Here is a 14,642-nt window from a genome sequence, read left to right on the forward strand (position 1 = left end):
CACTGACAAACAGTTTTTAAGAGAGAGTGAAGATACTTTCTTCAGTAGAAGTTCTTAATCCTTGACAATTTTCTGAAAAAGTTTAAACTCAAGAGAAGTAGGAGATAACAAATAGTATTCTGTTCTCTACTGGATCTGTCTGGAACAGATGACTCTTGAGAATTTATCTGACATATCTGTTTTGTCTGTGAAGAGTACCAGAAATACGTCTATGTCACAGCCCAAACTAGTGGAACAAATGGGACTTAGGATTTTCTGTAGGTAGATATACTTCCAATATTAGGCAGAAGTATGTAGTAAAGTGATCAGTTGGTTTCTGTCATATGGAACTGTTTCTGAGTCAGTTCCATAAGTATACGGTGCATATGTGTCCGGAAGAAAAAACTTCTGCATAGATAATTGCATTAAAAGTTGCTGAAGTGGTTGGTGGTGAAATTTCTCATGAGTGTCCTTCCTATGGATTTAAATATCATCAATATATCTTAGGTGGAAGTAACATCTAGGATCAGGAGTTGAGGAAACTTTATTGTAAGATTGCCATAAATGTGTGGATATACGGGGGCACTTGCAGGTACTCACAGTACTGCTGTTGTCCGGGAAAATTCAAGCTGTCCCACGACCTGAAACAATTGTGGATGAGGACAAGGTTGGATAATTCAATTGCCCAGTGTACTATGGTAAATCTAGCAACTGTGTGCCTTCTATAAACAGCTCCTGCACAGCTGCTTTTCATAGTTCAGGAGCTGAGTTTACAGGCTGTTCAAATGTGGATTCGGTAGTGCACTCCAGTTGATTTTTCTGTTTGGTGTTCATAGCTGGAATAACACCAAACCACAAGACTATATAGCAAAAAATACTCATAGATGTTGTGTAAGGATGGCCTTTGGGGAAAGAGGGACACATCCAAGGTGCTTATTATCTGTACTATCCTCTTGTTTTTGGAGCAACTTTCAGACTGGCCGCCCATTGTGAAAGGAAGACAATGTCCTACAGATAATAAAAGACAAGCTATGCAAATAAAATAACAAATAACAAAACAAACAAAACAGGGGTGTTGGGAGAGGTGAGTGTGGATTTAACTCAAGGTCACATCAGTCACAGATGCCATAAGATCTGGGTCAATATTTTTCATGTCATTTACTGCACTTTATTTCATCTCCTGTGTGCTTGCTTTCTACTGTAAATATATTTAATTGTATTTTGATATACAGCAGGCACCAGGCAGGAAAAAGATTCAAAGCCAAGTCCCATTAGAAGTAACAACATGACACAGTGTTCCACTTCACACTTAGGAACTCATAAACAAGACTTCACATGGTGAGAATTCACCAAATGACAGTAAGTGCTAGTTGCTCTTCTTTCTGCTACATACACACCCCATCCCTGTGGAGTTCTCTGTTCAATTGCTGCCACCCGTCCTCTCACTTTACCAATTCCTTGTCTTCCTGCCATCAGGGCATTTGAAAGAACTAAAGAAGGAAGCAGAGAAGGAGATGAAGAAGCGGTCACCTTTTTTCTCATTGTTTCTAGAATGATCCAATGACTGCAGAAAGAGGACAAATGTGTGGAAACATGAGCAGGAAGACAGCAGAGAAAAGGAGATGGAATGAGCTTTTTGGTATTATCTATGCTTATGTATAAAACTAGATGTTTAGTAAGAAAATTGGCCCCAAAAAACAGAATCGATTTACCTATAATATAAGGAACAATTTCCTTTTATGGGTAGAATGGCAAAAGGAGAGAACTTAATTCATCCTGGGAGAACCTAAAAGACCCTCATGGTGCCATTTGTGGCATTTTGAATGCCTGGGCAGAAAATGGAGACAGTGGCAGCTGGTTCCCTGATGTGGTGTTAACATTTTCCTCTCCATGTGGAATGGCTCTTGACTTAGAATTGATCATATCAAAATCCATAACTTTGTCCCCAAACCTGCCCTTGACTTATACATGAGACTGAATTATACCCATATAAACAGTAGTTTGCTTTAGGTACCCTGTAAGACACCTAAAGCAAGTGCCTGTTCCCCACACCAGGCATTTTTTTCGGTCTTTTCTGTGCCTGCCGAAGCTACTGCAAACCCTCAAGAACATCCGGTTCCATTCAAAATTGGTGGTAGTGAAAACATGAAAACAAAAGTCTTCTGCTGACTTTTCTTTCCCTCTTGAAAGGGAAGGTCAGAAAAGAATTCACGAGGTCTACCGTGTGTGCAACGTAAACTTTTTCCTTTCCTTTGAGATAATAGGCTCCACAAACAAGTCATACACCATAGGTCAGTGGTTCTCAAACTGTGCTCCATGGAGTTCCTAGAGCTCAACGAAGCATAGTCAGGAGCTCCACGGGAACTCCATGGGGCCCCCACCCCCACTCCCCTTTCCTAGGATGTACGTGGCCTATGGAGACTCACTGTTGCTGGTGCATCCTATGGGGCCTCCTCAGCACTGCTGCCAGCATGGCCTATGGGGCCTCCCCAGCACTGCCAGCAGTGTGGCCTACAGAAGCTCCCTGGTCCTGCCACTGGCATGCCCCCCCCCATCTCCCAGACCCCTTTCCAGGGTGCCCCCTGCATTGCTCCAATTATTATTATTATTATTATTATTATTATTATTATTATTATTATTTCAATGGCTGGATGACCATCTGTTGGGGGTGCTTTGATTTGATTGTGCTTTTCCTACATGGCAGAAAACGGTTGGGCTGGATGGCCCCTGTGGTCTTCCATTGAAATACTTTTTAAGTTTATGTTGGCTAAAATTGTTCTTCATTTTAAATATTGTATTGTTCTTTCTTTCTTTTTGGCAGTACAAACAAGATATGTGCAGTGTTCATAGGAATTTGTTCGTACCTTTTTCAATTAGTTCAGACAAACATTCTCTATCCATCTGCCACTGGCCCAGCCCATCTGTCAAATTTTAAAATGCAATGTGGCCCCTGTATGCAAAAGTTTCTTGGCACCACAAGGAACTTTTCCTTCATAAAGGGCTCCGCAGCTTTAAAATGTTTAAGAACCCCTGCCATAGCTCATTGGTTCCTTCCATGGGAAGCCACCATTGCAGATCACAAGTGCATAGGAGACAACCAATGTTTTCCACATAAAAAAGACAAAACTGTAAGGGATTTTTTGTACACATGTCATTTGTTTTCATTCCAACAAATTGACAAATCTGGAATGTTGTTTCACCTGGTTGCCACAGACAGCAACCTACTTTTTAGACAGAAATAAAGCTGGGACTAACTAGAGGATAGCACTGGATATGATTCAGTTGGACCATTCCATGCTATTCTATACCATGTGCACATTGGCTAAATGTCATGTTTGTAAAAACTATAGCCATTAACACTTGCAATCTCCTTGCATTTTTGGAGCTTGAGTAAAGATGGAAATCCCTTAATGGACTGAATCTTATTGCTCACTCTATACTAGACTAGTTTTTTTTTTGTTATTTGCCATCATGTCAATTTCAACCTATGGTGGTCTTATGAATGAGAGACCTCACCTTGATATCAGTAGCTTTGCTCAAGTCTTGCAGACTTACTGTCTTTCTGAGATGGCTGCATTTTGTGTTCCTGTGAGGCAAGAAGCTTTTCTGCTGGTAGCACTTCTTCTGAAAGGATGTTCATGTCAGACATGTTTTTGCTGAAGACCCATGCTGAATGTGCCAAACAGATACGGAACAGTAGCATTGGGGGTGGGTGGGTTTGACATTGAAAGAGGTACTCTAGCAAACTCCTGTTAGCAGTGGTTCAGCATCTCATATCTGGAATTGCAAAATGCGAAATCTAGTTGGCTCTCCACATTTGATTATTTCTGGATTTGATTAATATGCTTTCTCTAGGAACCTGTAATCCTCCAGCATGATTCTTTGGCCAGCTACCTGTGGAAATTAACCATAGTTAGGCTGGAGGGCTTAAAGATTCCTAGAGATAATACTGTTCTAGTTGTTTGTAAGACTTTTCATGTGATGCTGTGATCCATGTGATTCTATAGTCAACTTGAATTCTTCTGATGGAAGTTGGCCATGCAATCACAATGGAAGATTTAAAGATTCCTAGAGAAGTATCCTTTCAGATTTTTTAAAAAAGTGTTTTAATTCATGTTTTTTCCCCATGTTTGTTTGGGTCCTGCACCTCTAACCCCAATGAATGAGGGGGCCCTCCAAAACTGACCACATGGATGGCTGAGAAAGTAACACCTTTGCTTTCAGATGGTTCAGCGTATACACACTTTGTTTCATGCACAAAATTATTAGAAATAACATTACTTGCCAGCTATGTAAATAAGGTGTATATGAAACATAAATGAATTTCATGTTTAGACTTCAAAGTATCTCATTATGCACCTATATGAAATACACATATTCCAGAATCTGCAAAAATCTGAAATCCCAAACACTAGCAGTCCCACTCTTTTTGGATAAGGGATATTCAATCTCTGCTGTACAGTGGGAGGCACTGGCAGACTTTTGTACAGTTGTATTCTACAGTAGTGTCACCTGAGTAGATATTAAACCATGCCGACAACACATTTTAAAGGGCAGCTCTGGGATGTATATGTCTTTGGGATGTTTTAGTGCCACTAATGAACAGTTTCTTAAATTTGCAAAGTTGATGGGCTGGTACAAAGCTTTTACCATGAAAACTTTATGATGGACCCGACTAGATACATTTAATCATTTGTTGACTCACTATTCACTATTCAACAATTGATTGAATAGTTCAGCTATATTTGGGACATTATGTTCAACTAAAAAGGTTCTTGTTGTAGTTAATTTAATGTTATTGAAAGGTAATCATAGCTAAAAAAGCTTTGAAAGAACTTGAAAGCCTGCCTTTCTCAAACTCATTTCATACTGAACTTAACTGTGAGCTGTTTCACAGTTGAAAAATGTTCCAGTATAATGGATATCTCTCTTCAACTAAATTCCAAATCATTGCAAAACAAAATAGTCGCTTGACTGTATTTATGAGTCCCAGCCATTCTGACTGAAATGACAAACCAAAGATATATGCATGGTGACTCTGTTTCCTAAACATCTTTTAAAGTTGAACAAAAAATGCATTAATGTACTCCTGGAATGTGGAGAGATAAAGGTAACCAGCTCTTACATAAAGTATTTTCTCCACAAGGGAACACACTGCGTTTTTCACATTCATTTTATTTACACAGTTGCTTCTCTAATTACTGCAATATAGCCCTAAAGGTCAGCAACATATTTTGGGCTGGAAAAATCCTCTTTATAGATTTTATTCATTCATCACTTTGCTAAATTCTTCATAGGAGACCTGTTACATGGTGACATCTCATTCAAAGTCAGCCCTGGGGGCAACAACTTACCAGAAAATGTGTCATTCAATAACTGATCATGTCATCAAGATTAGATGCTCCATAGCATCTCTGCCTTTATACAACACACAAACTAAAAGCATATTGACCCAGAGTAGCAACAATAAGAGAGTTTTATGTGTTGTCAAAGGCTTTAAAAATCTTGTGTTTTCTCTCATTGATTTGCTGTCCTTGTTTTGTCTCCATGTTTTGTTTGGAATGGAATCTTTATATACTCCAGTATGACTCTCTGGCCAACTTCTTATGTTATAATTTTAGTGTGATATTACAAATTATCAGTCACTCATTACTTCCAACAACTGGCTTTGTGCTTTTTAAAAAATGCATGTTAGCATGTTCTTGTGTACCACAATGTTTTGACTTCATCTCCAACTCCCTTCCCTGTAGCTGCCTATTTAGTTAGTAAGGGTTCATTAATGCTTTATGACTATTCTTTAATAAGTGTAGGAATTGTTATGTTTTTTTTAAAAAAGGTAATGCTTGGGGCTGGTCTACCATCATAAGTTTTTGATAGAAAGACAGCATTTGGGATCTTTGGGAGTGTGTAATTGTGAAAGAAAGAGACGCTGCCAGTGATCCTCCATTGGAGAACCACAGCATCCATAACAACCAGGAAAGAATGTGATCCATTTTCTGCATCTCTGGAATGTTCACCCCAGGGAGACCCACCTAGCATCCTTCCTATGTTCACATAGCTTTTACTTTTTCATTTGCTTCTTTCATTATCAGTTGCGCTGTTGCCTGTTAAACATTCTAATATGTCAAAGTTTTGATATTGCTAACAGGCTATCATTTTGTTTTGCATGCTATTTTGATATTGCTAACAGGCTATCATTTTGTTTACTTGTTCTTATTTTTGCAAATGTAATTGTTTTCCATTCATCCAGTAGCTGGGACTCATTCAGATATCGTGGAATCCAAAGGGCAGCTTCTGTTCTCTTGGCTTTGAATGACAAAATGTTGGATCATCCCACAAAGCCCAAGAAGAACTGAAAATGAGAAGGAAATATGAATGACATGGGTTATCAGTTTACAAATTTAGTAAACAAGTGCATGATATGTAGAGGCAATGATACCAGGAAGATTGTATAACATTATTGACATCACTTCAAGAAACAGTTATTGGAATTTGGCCAAATGCCACAAGAAATGATTGAGTATAAAGATCGAGCAAAGTTTTGGGCAAAATAGAGACCAAGATCCTGCCTTGGAAGATACCGTTTCAACAATAGAGCTCCAACCTGCAATGTTCTCTGTCTCTACATGTCACATTGCATCTCATAGGTTCTGCTGGGAAAGAGCAGGGGGCACCATCATTTGGTACAATGCTCTCTACTCTTTTAGAAATCTTTAAATGGAGGAGAGCAGTTCCTGGCATCAAAGTTAGGTTGTTGTAGCACTCTTGGTCATTGCGAAGTTGCAACAATCATAACTGTGAATGCCAATAAAGACAAATATATTGACAAGTCCAGAGGAGGCAATCAAAATTAAAAGAGTCTGCAAAACCATTCCCTATTAAGAGAAGTTTACAGAGCTGGATATGTTTAACCTGGAAAAGAGGAGCATAAGAGATGGCATAATAGCCATGTTTAAATATTTGAAGAGATGTTACATTGAGGAGGAGATAAGCATGCTTTCTGCTGCTTCAGAGACTAAAGACTTCATCAGATTAAGGAAAATAAGTGTCCTAGGATACTTAGAGTTTACTTCAGAGATGGAGACCCACGGCAGCCATCATATGACTTTGTGTGACTTCTGGCTGTGGCTCCACCCCAACTGGAGTGGAGGTGTCTTTGGATGCTTCCCCCGAAACATGGGAGCTAGCTCCAATAGTCAGCATACTTCTGCCCTGTTTGGGCGACACTTTCCCCATGTGATGTGGGAAGCATCACCACTCGGGAGCTGCAAGTGAGGCAACAGAATCACCGCTCAAACATGCCATTTTGGCACACTTGCTAGCAAAATGGCACAGGGAGACTCCCCAATGTGATAAGGGCATAGGACAGGGAGCAATGGATTCAATCTGCAAGAAAATGAATTCCACTTAAATGTATGAAGACCTTCCAGAAAAAAGAGCTCTATAACAGTGGTATGTGTCACCTTGCAGCATAGTGGAGTCTCTTCTTGGGAGGTTTTGAAACAGGGGATGAATGTCCATCTGTTGGAAGTACTTTAATTGTGTATTCTTACATTCTGTAACAATGGCCAACAGAAGACATCATAAAAGACTCAACCAGATGCCATCCAGGGATGGAAATCCAAGGGGCCTGAAAACTCCCATCAGTTCCATTTGCATAGGCAGAGGTAAAGTACTCTGAGTTCAAAACATCTTATCAGACAATTCCAGACCCTGCTTTTTTAAAATAAAGGGCAAATCCTCAATCGACCTGCCTTTGAAGGCTGGCCCTCCCACATTTCAGATTTTGTCCAACCTTTACTAGTCCTGTCTTGGGGCACAGGAGTCAAATATTTTTGTCTGGGATCGGGGCAGCTGATGGCTTCTGGAGTAATACTGGCATCCTTGAAATGGGAACTTATGGAATGCCACATGAACCGGTTTCTACAAGCATATCCAGAATCATTGTTAAATTATAAACAATGGGTAAAATCCAACTGTGCTGCTACACCAGCATAATTCTGAGTTACTCTGCAGCACAGCTCTCCCTGGAATAGTATTGCTGGATAAACATGCCTGTGGAGCTTTACACTTGGATGGTGTTGATCCAGATCTTGATCTTTAAATTTACAGTGTTGTTTCTACTACTCAGCATACATAAATGTGACTGGATATAGACCAACTTATATCCATGTTGTTTTATTTGTTTATTATAACAAATAGATGGCTGGTCATTTTTGCCTATATAATTCAGTGCCCTGAACTGATTCAGAAAGAGTGGAGCATGATGTCAAATCTTTGGGGATTCCGGCTAAACCCTTTTATACTTTGCAACAGTATACAAGTTTTTGTAAACCCATGGCCAGTAATTAAACATCCTTGAGCTAACGCAATGGAAAATACCGAAAAGCCAGGCACACACTGTATCCGGGAACACACAAACACTATTTAAGACAACCCATTTAAAAACTTGAGCATCAAGTCTTGACAAATGGAATCTTGCCTAGATGGTCAAAGTCTTCATTCACAAAGACCTAATAAGGAATTGGAATTTATTGGATACATTCTTGCATCATATAAAAATGATGCAAAAACCAGAAATGTCTGTTCTGAAGAAAGGTTTTATAGTGTGCGTGCTTGCAGGGATGATTGAATATCTCTTTAGGAGGGGTGTTTTGTTATTTCCCCAGATCAAGGGCCAGGGCCATATGATAGAATTTAATAAACTGAAAAGGATTACTCTTCCTGACAACAGGTCATGAAAAACATTGGGAGAAGGGGCTCTTGCCCAAAGTCGATAACCCGGATTGACTAATGTTTACTGATCTCATACAACCGGGGACACAGATACAATTTTACTACTCAGAAGTGACATCGATACCAGGAAATTTGAGGTTAACATTAAACACTTGATTGTACATGTTCTTCTGTGACAGTATGTACTCTTATTCTATAACCTCTCTGCTGGCACCCTGTTGGGAAACAGAGTATGTGTCTGTTTGGCAACTAATTTTTAACAAGGGTCACATTTTTGACTAAGTAATAGCTGCTGGTCCAACAACATTGGCTCCACCCATGACTCATTCCTCACATAAGATGAGGGCTAAAATACAAGTTACATTAAATGCATAATTTGCCCATATGGAGACCAATCAGAATTGAAACAATGATACCTGTGCCATGATCCCAATGGAAATGGCTGTTTCTTTGTGAGATCCCCACCTCCAAGGCAAATGGTAACAAATTTGAGAGCCCCAAAGGTTCCTTTCTCAATCTCTTGCTAAAACCGTATTTTTGAACATTAAAATGACCAGAAGAGAAAGGGTTATTTGCTTCACTTTGTATGCCTATCCTGTAAAACAGAGATGGGAGAAATTTGACCCTCCAGATGATTTGGGCAACAACTTTTCAAACTCATACCATTGGGCATGCTGAGAAGGACTAATGGGGTTTTAGGCCAAAGTATATGGAGAACCAAAAGTTCCCCATCACTGCTTTTCTCTGATCTAATGTATCTGACCTAACTGTGGATTAAAACATATTTAATTGGGTAGGAACTTTAAAAAACTCTTAATGCCATGTAATATTAAGCACCAATTTAGGCTGCTTCCACACCTGCAAAATACTTCAACTTTAGTGTGCAATATCCTGCCCTGCTTTGACCCACATTTGCATTATATATAATGTGAATCTAATGTGTATTGACAGACATGCATTTCCCCCACCAGAAGTAGCACCATAACAAAAGTGAGTGTCCTGCCATATCCATCTGTTCACCACATGGAATTATTTCTAGGCTTGCATCAGTTGCCAGTTTATTTTTCTTACAGACATGCATAAATCTATCAGTCAATATGTTTTTTTTTTAATTTTCTTATCAATGTTACCAGCCACCTTGCACTTTCATTGGATGGCACCTCCACCCCTCTTCTTCCTCAGTGAGGGATCATGAGTGAGTTAGTTTTAAATGTCTTTAAATGAGTGATCATGAGTGAGCTAGTTTTAAATGCCCCATCAATGGGATGGAGAGTGATTGGTGCATCAGTCTTCAAGGTAGAGAGAATAAATGGGGGAGGGGGGAGCAAGGAGTCGGCCATGGTGGGCATGCGGGATGATAGCAGCAGAAGGAGGAAGTGGGAAGAGATTGCTGTTCGTAGCTCCTATGACAAGGATCCAGTCTCATCACTAGGGGGATGCAGCGCTAGATCATAAACATCACTGAACATAAACATAATCCAATCCCCTAATACTTGTCATAACCTAGAAAAAGGCTCAAAGTGACTGACAGGAGAGTGTGTCCACAGTGGGATGGCCCTAATCCCTGTTAATGCGGAGGAACTGCTGCATTTAACAAAATTTGCCTGAATATTGAAAATTATGTACCAAGACCCTAGTAAGCAATGAATCTCAGAACTTCAGAATTGAAATCTGTGAACTTTGTCTACCTCCCCATACATACAAAAAATTGTGACAGCACACTTATGTCCCCCCCCCCCCCCCACTATTGCCACATCCCATTCTGATCTCAATTAAGGGAAGATGGCATATGTTTTGTAAAGCTGGGTTTTTCAAAAGAGAGAGTCATATTAAAGCCGAAAAAAAACTTTGTTTGGTTGGAAAATGGAGGAACATCATCTGCTCCAATAACATCAGACTCAATGAATGTAAAGAGGGTTGCTTTTTTCCAGATGTGAATGCATCTTTATCTGGTAGGCATATAGTACCCCGTTGATAGCTTATGCAGCCAAACAGCATTTGGAGGACCACATGTTCCCCATCCTACACTACAATATACTATCTCTAAAAGAGAAGGGGAGGGGTAGGGGGGATATGAGTCTGTCTCTTTCTGCAGACAAAAGAACAGCCTCCTTTCTTTGTAGCAAGACATATACCTCTGCTCAGGCAAGGCTTGCCTTAGGTCACCCAGTGGATTTCCATATCTAAGTGGGGATTTGAATCCTGGTTGACAGTATTCTAGACCAAGAGTCAAATCACTACAGTATACTGTATTTATGGCTTTACATGCTAAGAACGAATAAACTCACTGTGACCATTAGTCTTGATAACTCACTGTGACCTTATTAGTCTTGATCAATGCTGGAATTTTAGAAAAAGATACTGGCATCTCTTTTTGCAAAGAAAGAGCACAACTCCTTCCTTTGGGATACTGACACATGAATGATGACAAAGGAGAGAACTTGTCCATGCCGTCCAAGAAGATCTTTCTTTTAAACTCCTCTTTCTTTGGATTCTTTCAAAGGGGCCTGTCAGTGCTTTACAAAACAAATGCTAATGAAGATCCATCCTGATTAGATCATGATCTGCACAGTTCTCAAATGTATGCAAATCAAGAGCTGGGTCATGTGCAAACACCTTGATTTCTCATCACTTTGATTACTCACAGCATGAGTTCAGCACAGTTCAAACGTAAAGTACAGTTTCTATGTACAGGGGAAGGGAAGGGTCAAGATTTTCTTTTTCAGATTTCATGCTTAAAGTGGATGAAAAAATTTGAAGATGGCTGTGCTCAATTCCTAAATGATATGCACAGTTATGTGTTCCAATACTTGCACAACATTTTTTTATAGATAAATCACAGCAAAGAGAGTTGTAGCACCTAAAGGACTAGCAGATTTATTAGTATTTTCCAAACTGACTTTCCAGACTGAACATACTGACTCAGGCATCTGCAGTACCTAACCAGATGTTCAATAAAATTCCTATATTTGCGGAATTCCTTATATTATTAAAAAAAACAAGAGGGAAAAGTCTCATATGAACAAAGGCAAAAAAAACGTAATCGCTAAATGCAACTAGGGAAGACCAGTCAGCCCTCCACATATGTGCACAGGTGCACAGGACCCCCGTGGAAGTGGGAATATGGAATAAAAACTCCCTCATTTTTTTAAATTTGAGAGAGCACCTTTTTAGGAATCTCTGGTCCTCCAGTGTGATTCTATGGTCAATTTCCATTGGAATTTGATCATAGAGGTGTTCTCTATAGAAATCTGTATGTTCTCATTTGATTAAATGGCATCTGACTAAATGGTGCCATGCTGACAGTCCTTTCAGAAAGTTCCTGACAAGAAAGATATCACCTCCAGAGTATATTGGTAGAGTGATACTTTGGACACATGAAAACTGGGAATTTGGAAGTGGTTCACAGTGGTTCAATTCTTGTCCCTGGTGTAATGGTCAGACTTTGTGTCAGCAGGGTAGCGGGGACCATGTTGCCATCTAAATCAGGAGTGATAATATTATATAAAAAATTTCAGTAGCCATCAAAGAACATGCCCAAGAGTGAGGAATGTTGGGAGCTGGAATCCAGAAACATCTGGAGAGCCACATGATTTCTACCCTTGTCCTAAATCCAATTCCTCGCCCCAATAAGAATAGACCTACTGAATCAATTTGATTTGTGTTAAGTGCTGATTAATAGTCAACAATTGATTTAATATTTTTTAAAACTAGCAATTGGATTTATTATTATTATTATTATTATTATTATTATTATTATTATTATTTCTATCCCGCCCATATCAGCCCGGAGGTGACTCAATAAAGGCTTGAGAAATAAAAAAGGTAATCTCTAATCTCAACAATACTCAGTTGGCTTTCAACCTCATCAGATGGGCAAACTTGCCCATCCTGTGACAAATCAACTTCAGTTCAGGCATAGAGCCTGCCAGATCCCAACCCATGACATAGATCTACTTCCAGCAGGGCTCTGTCTGTCTTAAAAAGCAGTACTGGGAGCACAGGAGACTTCCTCCCAACACTTTCCTCCATGGAGTGAGGTAAGGGTTAGGTGATGCAGAGCGCAGTTCCCTCTGTCCCTCGCTGGATTTGCCATGATCAGTGACCTCAATGTGATGAGGTTCTTTGTCTTACACCTGCAGCAGCAGTTTCCCAGGGTCAATTGCACAGATCTTTCTCCTCACCTGTTTCTTTTAAGCAAATGTGGGAATATGCATAGCTCTTTCACTGAATTTCAATCCTTTTACAGACAACTGGAGTCTTGTGTGTCTGTCTTTCTCTGTCAGGGACCTGGCATATCATAATGTATGTCTAATGCACAGTCTTCACCTTGGTAGGCCTGATAACACTACTCCTCAGCATCAATCATGAAAGATACGATACAAAGTAGCGTGGACACAGAAGCTCTTTCTCCTGCAGTGATCCTGAAGGCAGATTACAGGAGTTAAGCCAATCATAGAAGCATTTGGTTTTGGCTGCAAAGGGTTAGCCAAACTGCTGACATAAGTCATGCTGCCCTCATGTCATCCAGCCTCAGGCAAGCTCTTAGATCAAGAATGTGTAAAAGATGGTATCAGGAGAGCAACTCCGTGCTCTGAGCAAGTGTCATGGCAACACTTGTGACCCTATTTGGGGCTACAGCAAGCTGGATGGTGGAAAAGCACATTCTTAGCATTGATATTTAGACCAAAAGCCTGGGCCTGGTAAATGTTCAGTGAACAATTCTAAGGAGGATGTCCATTCAAAAAATAGCCAGGTGGAGCTGCAAGAAAGTCAGTAAATATTAGAAAGAAATATATAAAGAGATTATTCTAATTAAATTCCAATTTAAATCAGAGTACTTTTTACTGGGAATTATAGATTTTAATTTGGATATGAGTAAGGATACCTTATTTAATTATATAATTTCCGTGGCCAGAATAGTCTTTGCCTGACATTGGAGGGGGAAAGAAGCCCCAAATTTAAGAGAATTGTTAATGAAGATGCTGGAAGTTAGCAGCATGGGCAGCTTGACACAACAACTTGGATATAAACAAAATAAATCAACAACAGACTGGAGTTTACTAATGAAATTTATGGAACAAGAAAAGATGGCAATACTGATATAAACACTATGAAGGAAAGGGCAGATAGCCCTTAAAAATGTGGAGAAGAAGAGGACAAAATATATAAGAAGAGAGAAGAGGAGACCGATCCCAGAAAAGAGAAGATGTGAAGTCAGCCAACTCCCCTCCCAGCGCTTTCCCGAAGCTTACCCTCGCCGTCTTCCCTAAACATACCTATTTTAGCCCACCTGCTCTTTTTTCACTCCCCCACCCCTCCTCCTAGTACCCCATCTTAGATTCTCCTAAAGCAAGCCTCTCCCTGCCCCATTCCCCTCTTTTTTCCTACCTAGTTACGCATTTTATGGTAATTTTAAAATCCTTCAATAAAGGTTTTTTAAAAAAAAATAGCCTGGGGATGGAGAAAGCATTTTCTTTATGGACAAGTGATGCTCCAGATATTATTTTGAAATTTAATTCAAAGAAAGAAACAATCGCAGCTAGTTACAGTATTTGGTAGTGTTCCATTATCTGGGCTGAGGCCACTAGGGGGCGCTAGAGAGAGATGAATAGTCCATTTTAGGGGGGGTTGAAGGAGGAAAATGATTTCCCCCATTTTCACTGCCTATTCCCCCTCCCCACTTCCCTTGTCATAAATTAGGTTTGTTTCCATGACGGAGACATGGATTTGGGGGGGGGGGGGGATAACAGGAAAACAAGGGGAAATGGTTTTATTCCTTCAACCCAACCTCCACCCCCATAAAATGGACTATCCTTCTCTCTCTAGCTCCCCCTCGTGGCCTCCACCCGGATAATGGAACAGTACCTAGCATGGTTTCAGTGGACTAATCTGCTTAATCAGGGTATTAAAGTGAGTTGGTAACA

This window comes from Anolis sagrei, chromosome 3 (genome assembly GCF_037176765.1).
Source record: "Anolis sagrei isolate rAnoSag1 chromosome 3, rAnoSag1.mat, whole genome shotgun sequence".
NCBI classification, from domain to species: Eukaryota; Metazoa; Chordata; class Lepidosauria; order Squamata; family Dactyloidae; genus Anolis; species Anolis sagrei.